Source organism: Notechis scutatus, chromosome 3 (assembly GCF_049901735.1).
Source record: "Notechis scutatus isolate UNSWTSFEM ecotype Mainland chromosome 3, rNotScu1.2, whole genome shotgun sequence".
NCBI classification, from domain to species: Eukaryota; Metazoa; Chordata; class Lepidosauria; order Squamata; family Elapidae; genus Notechis; species Notechis scutatus.
This window is the reverse complement of record NC_142011.1, coordinates 101,059,185-101,069,892: the sequence shown is the minus strand read 5'-3', so window position 1 is coordinate 101,069,892 and position 10,708 is coordinate 101,059,185.

Sequence of the window (10,708 nt, the reverse complement as noted above, 5' to 3'; positions counted from 1 at the left end):
TAGAATTCTTTCCCCATTCTCAGTGCATTGTGTCTGCCAGCTTTCACTGGTAGTCATTGTTAAAACTTTATCTGAATTTTATATTCACCTGTTCTCAGATTATTATCTTCCTATTCTTGCGTATGAAATAACCACAATATGGGATGAATCTATGTCATGTTAGTGACTTTGAGGCTGGTGTGATTCATAGTCCTTCTTTGAAAATGGACAGGGAGAATTTAAGATAGCCTAGAATAAAACATCTGATAGAGATTAGGTATTAGTTCTGCCACCCCTCCAAATTAAGGGCAAGAAAACCTAGCTTTTTTTCTTCCTACCCACTCATTTTTTTTGCAGATAAAGTGAATAAGACACCTGTCAGAATGCTTTGAGAAAACTCATTGTAGAGTCATCCTATTATGTTGAAGTAATGGCTTAAGTAAAGAGCAGGATCATACCTGTCCCATCTTGGGCTTGCTTCAAGTTGAAATAGCTAGGAGGAAAATAACAAAGTGTTGCTTCATGAAATGATAGATTTTTCCATCTTCTCTTCCAATATAACTGCTGATTTTCAGACTACAGATTTAATAAATTAATTCACTAGAGATTCTTAACAGCATTAGAAATTTTTATAAGCAAGATCTTTCTGATGCAATTGCCCTTCCATTCTCCAGGTCTTCTATGATGGATCTGGTTGATATCACCTCTTGTTTCTTAATTCTGCATTTTCCACTGTTTCACAGTTCCACAGTAGCTAAGCATGGGCTGCAAGTTTTGTTTTCCTGCTAGTTCATTATAAGGTTTAGATCATTGTTGCATTGTAAGTTGCTGATTTTCAAGTTGTAAAAATAGTATGATTAACTTATTTTTTGACAAAGCAGAATGTCACATGTTGGGAATAATGCTGTTGATGGTAGAACCCATCAACATGGCAACTCAAATTCAAAACTGATCAATGATTACTGCTGATGGAACCAGAATGAAGGTGACATTTCTTGATCTCTCAGCAGGTTGTGAGAGAATAATTCAGAGGAAATTATATAAATCAGATAGTTTAAATATTGTTATTTTACTGCATATTTCACATTTGTTTGTGTTTTGGGGCTTCTAGTTCCAGGTACATTTACCTAAATAATGTGTTAAACATGATACCTTTATCCTTTGAGGAATTTAGAAATTGCTATACTTTATAATTCTGATAGTGAAGTAGTGATGCCTCCTTTGTTTAAGATGACAACCAATGCGGGCAGTACTTTGTTAGCTGAGGGATTTTTATGATGGATTTAGGATATATGGTGGAAGGTAGTGTTCAGTTTTGAGGCTTGAGTGTTGCAGTTAGGATTGTTTTGTTTTTGTTTTTTGGAATGGAGGATGCATCTTACCGGGACTCTTTTTTTAAGAAATATATTTTTATTGAGTTTCTTTTATTAAATCGTAAAACATCATGGTATCAACAGTGTTCTTGGCATCTGTACAGGTTTTTGGTTTAAATATAATACATTATGTTACATTTGTCTAATATTAAATAATAGCTTTAACTATGATTACTATTCTTATATCTTTATATAATTTACAAAATTTTGTTTTACTTTCTTAAGGATTATTTCAGTTAGGCTTTTTGTCTCACTTCTTAGTTCTGTTTGTTAACCATTTATACCAATTGTTCCAAATTAAAAAGAATTCAGAGTCATCTTTTTATTTCAGTTTCATTGTTAACATGTTCATCTCAGCACTTTTACTTTATGTATTATTAGTTCTTCACTAGGAGTATTTGGGATTTTCCATACCTGTGCAAAGGCTATTCTGATGGCTGTTGTAATGTGTAACAATAAGTATTTTACTTCTTTCAGTAATCTATCTTTGATGATTCCTAAGAGGAAGGTTTCTGGTCTGAGCTCAATCTGATACCTAGTGATCTCTTGTAACCAATTTTTGATTTGGATCCAGTATGTCCTGGTCTTAGGGCATAGCCACCACATGTGGTAAAATGTACCGTCAACTTTTTTACATTTCCAACATTTGGGACTCATGTTGGGATAAATTTTTGCCAATCTCATTGGACCTAAATACCATCTATAAAACATTTTGTACATATTTTCTTTGTATGCTGCAGATACCGTTAACTTATAATTTACATTCCATATTTTCTCCCATTCCTCTAATTCTATAGTGTATCCAAAATTCTGTGCCCATGCAATCATTGTGCCTTTGACTGTTTCCTCTTCCATTTTGAAATCTAATATTTGTATATTTTAGTTATAAGTTTTTGTTCCGGTCCCATTAATATTTTATCTAATTGGTTCTGCCCTTTGTCAAAGCCAAAATCTTTTAAATCTTTTTATATTTATTTTGAATTTGCAAATATGGCCATCAATCAATTATGATTCCATTTTCCTTTAGTTCTTGGTTTGATTTTAATTTTCCTTGACTATCTAATAGTTCTTCATAGCTTACCATTGGTTTCATTCTTTCTGCCAATATTGTCATAAATATCTTATATTACCGGGACTCTTATAGTTGCAGGTGGCTTTTGATTCCTGATGGAAAAAGACTGCTGGACTCTGAGCTGGTTTTCCAGGTGCCTCAGACAGTCAGAACTACCTTTGGAAGCATATGCCGATTACTGAGCATCCAAAGAGAGGCGGTTGTGGTGAAGCCAGGATGAACAGCATTGGTGGTGTTGCAGTACTGCAGTTGGAGCTGTGATTCAGCTGAGAACTCATGAAGCTACTGAGCAACTTTTCAGCAGAACACTAGCTGTGGCAATGCTCTCACAGCACCTGCTTCATTGAACAGTATATTGGGCCAAACGTGTTACTGTTTACACTGGTTCCTGACAGACTTCTGGGTTTAGTTCACGATGCTGGTGATTCCCTTTAAAGCCTTACATGGCATAGACCAGGTTACTTTTCCCAATAACTTCCACAGGAAAGGAATGCTCCAGATTCCTTTTTTAAAATCTTCCTACCTTATGTAACCTAAGAAATGTGGTTTTCTTGTGGACACTTTCCAGTGTGTTCCCCTGTTTTCTGGAACAATCTCCCCCTCTCCAATATACAACAGGGCCCTATTCTTTTCATTTTTAGAAAAGTTAGTAAGACCTTTTGTCTTCCCACAAACATTAGGGACCAACTTAATGGGAGTCCCCCTGTGGTTATTTTGTTCTACAGTTGATTTCCCATTTTATGTTTGTATTTTTATATTGCCTTTTATTACATGGGAGGGAGGTTACTCTTTTAAAAAATGATCTACTGTGTGGTTAGGAGCCAGCACTGTTTGAGTTGAGCAGTGTAATCTAAAAAGAAGTAAATAAATGATTGATCTTATCATAGCTTCCCTACATTTTCCTCCCTATAAATCCTTCAAATGCATGTGATTTATCAATTTTAAAATGAATCATCGTAATTGGAGACCATTCTTCTAACATTTCTCTGAATCCAAATGTGTAGGTCTCATGTAACTCAGTGTGGAAAAACAATCAAATGAATTGCAATTCTCAAGGGTACAACCACTTTTTTCCTCAGAATCGGGAAGAAAATCTAATTCAGATGATTTACTCAAGCTTGGTGATCTAAGGACATTCTAAGGACATTCAAATATCTGTACATTTAGTTTGTTTTCCATTTTGCTTGCTAGAATTCCATTCCATTCTGTCAAAGGTAGGTCTGCATTCTTAAATATTGGGCATAAATTGTACAGCTTAATGTATTACATGGGGTAATTTCCTTTGCAAATATATAGGAGGATTAGATTTTCCCCCCTACTTTTTCACAGTAACATCTCACAAATGTACATTTCTCATAAACTGCTTCATCTCTGTTCACTTACACTGCATACTCACAACATAATTCCAGGAAGTGCTGTGAAAGTAAATCAGTTTCTGGGACAGGCCCTGACCTTCTGTGAGCAAACAAGGCATTTTTACTGTAAAAATAAAGAAAAGGACGTGAGCTTTTTACACTTTGCACATTTTCTAAAATGAGTCAGCTTTGGGAAGAAAGGTTGAATTCTACCCAGATTTCATTTTATGTTGTCATCCTACTATGATAACATTAAGATCAATTCCTGCCAACTCAATTTCTTCCAAGAAGACTAAGGGCAAAATTATTTTATATTCCTAGTCTAGACTTAAATTTCCTCTTGGCCAAAAGTATATAGTGATGAATCAGAGCATAAGTTCAAAGTCTGTTTTGTGTCAGCATACAGTGGTTAAACCTGGCAGAAAGCTTATAATGCACTCCTAATGCACATGATTACTCCTAATGCACATGATTACGGCACAGATTAAGGCTCAGATCATTATAAATGGGAAAGAATCCTGGAGAACTACCACTGATTAGCAATCTGTTTGGAACTGTATAGTGCCAGAGCTAAAACTGAGGGGACACCCTCTTTTTTCTTATATCTCTTTTGTTCCCCAAGTTGCTAAAAGGAATTAGCTGTTACTAGAGGGCTTTTTCTGTTACTAGAGGGCCCTAGAGCAGCTGTCATCAACTAGTGGTCCGCATTTTTTATAATTGCACTAAATCAGGAGTCCTCAAACTATGGCCCATGGGCCGATACATGGCAATGAACGTTTATGTTGTTGCAGAGAGTCTCCCCCTTTGGGGTCTTTGTGCAGGTCGGAGAGGGCGCAGAATTTCCGACTTGGGGTCTGCTTCAGCCTCCTGGTGTGGGGCTTTTGGGTGAAGGTTGGAGGGAAGTGCCACTGGTGGCAAAGAGCTGGAGGGCCTTGTTCCAGTGGGACTGTATCATGGCCTGGAACTGGCTGACCATCTCAGCCCGCTGAGCTTCCAGATGCCAGTACCTGGCCTTGCACTCCCGCAGGCTTTCCTCTGCTTGGAAAGCCTATGCTCGTAGTCCTCAGTGAGGTGATTCTGCTGAGCCTCCTTCTCAGTCAGATACAATTTGAACTAAGCCAGCTGTTTTGCCAACTCTTTCTCATGGTGGCTGCTTAGTTCCAACAACTGCTTCCTGTTGGGGCCCTAAGGAGCCCAGGGCAGGCAGGCAGGGAGTAGCTGGAAGGGAGGGGCGAGGAGAGGCTGGCGAGGCGCCCCTTGACATGAGTGACATCGAGTTGGCCATGACCACCTAGTCATATCCAGCCAGTCATTAGGCAAACCATATTAGTAGTCCATGGGATTTAAAATTAAGAATTTAGTGGTCCCTGAGGTCCAAAAGTTTGGTGACCCCTGCCCTAGACCCTTGAGAAATTCAACTAAATAACCTAAATGCTGAGCTAATTGTATCAGTAGCCTCATTCTGTAGAAAACATACATACTTCTGTATCGGAATTAACCCCCAAATGCATAGCTCTTTCAATGAGTTCAGCATGCAGAACTGTGCTGTCACAAGACGATATGTTTCCATCAGGTTTTGTCCCCAAGTGGAAAAGAAATTGGATATGCTTTCAAAGTTTAGTGCATGAGGGTTCAGAGTTCTACATACTGTAGAACAGATCATGGCTAATGAATGCAAGAGAAATTAAAAGGAGAATATAAGTAAATGTCTTTCCTTTTGGCTTGCTTCTGCAGGAATAGGAATATATCCTTGAGATGTTGTTTGGTCACAACTGCTGATTTTTCTTATCTCTGCTGAAAATGATAACACAGGAACATTTGGAAGGCCATAAATCTACACTTGACGCAGTATTGGTACCTGTCCTTGGTTGAAAGGAAGGTGAGAAAAAGGATTCTTGAAGGCCACCTTTCTAATCTTCTCATTTTCCTGCAGAAATCCTGGAGCCCAAAAGCTTTAATTTAAGTTTGTTTAATTGTATACTGTTACCTTGAAAAGTCATAATATGCAGAAGCTTGATTAACTCCATCTGGATGAGTGCTGACAATTTTCAGTTTATAGACTTCCCCAAGAATACAAGTTGCTGCATGCTTGGTTATATATATATATAAATATATATTATTTTTTATAGCCATTTATAATTAGATCTGTTAAAATTATGTTGTAGATACAATGGGATAAAGTTAATGATCTACATATTTAAAATACTTTTTAATCTTCAGAGTCTGATACATAAAGCCTAGATGGAAGCTACTCAGTTTTAAACAAATAGCACTAATTTTATCCAAAATAGTGTACCCAATTCATTTCTACATACATATATATGCAGAATAGTAAACTTTCTATAGTTTTGATATTTATGCTTATTCCAAAGATGCAGATAAAGAACTTAAGCCAGGAGATGATCAATCTAGAAATTCTATTTTTGATTTAAGAAACCTAAAATGCAATACGTAGAACACTGTTATATCAAGAATGTTTCAAATTGAAGTACTATCTGTTTATCCATGAAATAGATAAATTGTCTAAAATATATACAGGTGAAACTCGAAAAATTAGAGTATCGTGCAAAAGTTCATTTATTTCAGTAATGCACCTTAAAAGGTGAAACTAATATATGAGATAGACTCATTACATGCAAAGCAAGATAGTTCAAGCTGTGATTTGTCATAATTGTGATGAATATGGCTTACAGCTCATGAAAACCCCAAATCCACAATCTCAGAAAATTAAAATATTATATGCAATCAATAAAACAAGGATTGTACATAGAACAATATCAGACCTCTGAAAAGTAAAAGCATGCATATGTACTCAGTACTTGGTTTGGGCCCCTTTTGCAGCAATTACTGCCTCAATGCAGCGTGGCATGGAAGCTATCAGCCTGTGGCACTGCTGAGGTGTTATGGAAGACCAGGATGCTTCAATAGCGGCCTTCAGCTCTTCTGCATTGTTCAATCTCATGTCTCTCATCTTTCTCTTGGCAATCCTCCATAGATTCCCTATGGGATTCAGGTCAGGCGAGTTTGCTGGCCAATCAAGCACAGTAATCCCACAGTCATTGAACCAGGTTTTGGTGCTTTTGGCAGTGTGGGCAGGTGCCAAGTCCTGCTGGAAAATGAAGTCAGCATCCCCATAAAGCTCATCTGCGGAAGGAAGCATGAAGTGCTCCAAAATCTGCTGGTAAACAGCTGCGTTGACCCTGGACTTAATGAAGCACAATGGACCAACACCAGCAGATGACATGGCTCCCCAAATCAACAGAGACTGTGGAAACTTCACACTGGACTTCAAGGATCTTGCAGTGTGTGCGTCTCCATTGTTTCTCCAAACTCTGGATCCTTGGTTTCCAAATGAGATGCAAAAGTTGCTCTCATCAGAAAAGAGGACTTTGGACCACTGAGCAACAGACCAGTTCTGTTTTTCTTTTGCTCAGGTAAGATGCTTCTGACGTTGTTGTTCAGGAGCGGCTTGACAAGAGGAATACGACATTTGAAGCCCATGTCCAGGATCCGTCTGTGTGTGGTGGCTCTTGATGCACTGACTCCAGCCTCAGTCCACTCCTTGTGAAAGTCCCCAACACTTTTGAATGACCTTTTCCTGACAATCCTCTCCAGGCTGCGGTCATCCCTGCTGCTTGTGCACCTTTTTCTTCCACACTTTTCCCTTCCACATAACTTTCTATTAATGTGCTTTGATACAGCACTTTGGGAACATCCAACTTCTTTTGCAATTACCTTTTGAGGCTTTCCCTCCTTATGGAGGGTGTCAGTGATGGTTTTCTGCACAACTGTCAGGTCAGCAGTCTTTCCCATGATTGTGATTCCTACTGAACCCTTTGCAGGTGTTATGGCTTAATTAGCTGATTAGAGTGGGACACTTTCAGCCTAGAATATTGCACCTTTTCACAATATTCTAATTTTCTGAGATTGTGGATTTGGGGTTTTCATGAGCTGTAATCATCTCCATTATGACACATCACCGCTTGAACTATCTTGCTTTGCATGTAATGAGTCTATTTCATATATTAGGTTCACCTTTTAAGTTGCATTACTGAAATAAATGAACTTTTGCACCATATTCTAATTTTTCGAGTTTCACCTGTATATATAAGAGGAAACAGGACCACCAATATTTTGCTAGGAACCCAACTTGTCCCATCTAACAAATACTAGTTGGAAATACCCATTACATTTAACTCCATTAAGGAAAAACAAGAAAAAGTGAACAAATACCATTTGAGAGAAGAATACCCCCCTGCATCTTCCAGTGTTTCTATGGATCTGCTTGAATGGTTCGCCACTTGCCATGAAAAGGTCCTGGGTTCAATTTTATATGTTAAATGCTTTTCTAAAATCTTGCCTTACAATTTTGACCTTTTTATATATTTCCATGGATGGGTGAAGGTATTTTATTTCTTAGGACTAAAATCTTTTTCCACCGAAGTTTTGTCCAGGGTTATCTACTTTTCAACCGTGCCTTCAAGATATATGATCACGGTACATTAGTACTTTTAGAACAAAAAGCACAACAAAGAATGTTCGTTCTGCACCAACTCAGAAAGCTCAAACTGCCCAAGGAGCTGCTGATCCAGTTCTACAGAGGAATTATTGAGTCTATCATCTGCACCTCTATAATTGTCTGGTTTGGTTCTGCAACCCAACAGGACAGACACAGACTTCAGAGGATAATTAGGACTGCAGAAACAACAATTACTACCAACCTGCCTTCCATCGAGGATCTGTATACTGCACAAGTCAAAAAGAGGGCTGTGAAAATATTTATAGACCCCTCACATCCTGGATATAAACTGTTTCAACCCCTACCCTCAAAATGACATAATAGAATGTCATTCTATTATGAACACCAGAACAACTAGACACAAGGACAGTTTTTTCCCTGAACGCTATCCTCTGCTAAATAAATAATTCCCTCAACACTGTCCAACTATTTACAAAGTGTGCACTACTATTTCTGTTAATCTCATCACTCCTTATCACCCATCCCCTCCCACTTGTGATTGTAGAACTGTAACTTTGTCACTTGTATCCTTATGATTTATATTGACTGTTTTCTAGTATGATTTGATTGTTGATTGTACCCTATGACTATCATTAAGTGTTGTACATTATGATTCTTGATTCTTAACAAATGTATCTTTTCTTTATGTATATTGAGAGTATTTACACCAAGACAAATTCCTTGTGTGTCCAATCACATTTGTCCAATGAAGTATTCTATTCTATTCTATTCTATTCTATTCTATTCTATTCTATGCCCTACATTTCAGTTTTTTTATCTGATTTCTTTTTGTCAAATTGGCCAGATTTTTTTTTTAAAAAACATACATCTAAAATGTTTTGAACTTGCAAGATAAAGAACCCTAGGAAAGTTTTTGCCCCAAATAATTTACCTTTCTCTGGATTCCAACATTTCTAAGCATTAGGGCTTACTAAATCATTGGGCCATCTACTTCCTGCACACTTATGAATTACGTTTTTATCTGACTTTTACTGCATCTTTGAGGTTTCCTTGTCTGATGTCACTGGGCAGGGTGGAAAATCACTGTCATTCTCATGTCTGTTATACATTATGTAGATGTTATACAGGTGTAAAAAAAAAATAGATGTTGAGACTCTAGAAAAAGTGCAGAGAAGAGCAACAAAGATGATTAGGGGGCTGGAGGCTAAAATATTATAGAATGGTTGCTGGGATTAAGTATGTCCAGTTTAATCAAAAGAAGGACTAGGAGTGACATGATAGCAGTGTTCCAGTATCTCAGGGGCTGCCACAGTCAAGTTATTCTCCAAAGCACCTGAAGGTAGGACAAGAAGAAATGGATGGAAAGTAATGAAGGAGAGAAGCAACCTAGAACTAAGGAGTTAGAACAATTAATCACTGGAATGACTTGCCTCCAGAAGTTGTGAATGTTCCAACACTGAAAGTTTTTAAGAAAAGATTGGACAACCATTTGTCTGAAATGGTATAGGGCAGGGGAGTCAAACTGGCGGTCTGCAGACTGGATGCATCACATGCAGGCCACGACCACCCTGGCTCCACAAAGGCAAAAAAGTCGTGATATGTCATGTGACACACCTGAGTTTGGCACCCGTGGTATAGAGTTTTCTGCCTAAGCAGGGGTTGGACTAGAAGACCTACACGGTCTCTTCCAGCTCTGTTATTCTATTCTATTCTATTCTATTCTATTCTATTCTATTCCTATTCCTATTCCTGTATTTCTCTTCTCTTCTCTTCTCTTCTCTTCTCTTCTCTTCTCTTCTCTTCTCTTCTCTTCTCTTCTCTTCTCTATTTCTATTCCTATTCCTATTCCTATTCCTATTCCTGTATTTCTGTTCTGTTCTGTTCTGTTCTGTTCTCTATTCTATTCTATTCTATTCTATTGAAGGCAAGGTAGGTTGGAAGGCAAGGTAGGTTGGAACAGAAGGTGGTTCCCCGTCTGTGAAATTGGTTCAATCTGGCAAACTCCAGAGAGATCCACAACATGAAAGGAATCTGAGAGCCCCCCTCCCCCAATTAAGCCAGAATATTTTCCATTCAACTTTCTGCCTGTCAGATGTGTTAGACCTCTTGCTGTGAGATTAGTCACTCGGTATAAGACTTTATTTAATATACATTGCACAACTCTTCCTGTTTACTTCACTTTTAGTAAATGAAATATTTGGATGAGAGAGTGTGTATTCTAATGGTGCTAAAACAAAACCAGAAGAAGTCATTAGTCCTTCCCTTCCCCTTTCCCCCTTCCCTCTTCTCCATTCTCCCTTCCCTCTTAGAAGTTGTCTAGCAAAAGCTTTTCTCCAAAGGAAAAAGCACAAACCATGATATTTTCTGAGTCTTTCTTGCACAACTATATACTGATTATGCCCAAGGGAGAAGCATTAGCCCCAGTCTTATTATCTCATCTCCCTCTGTC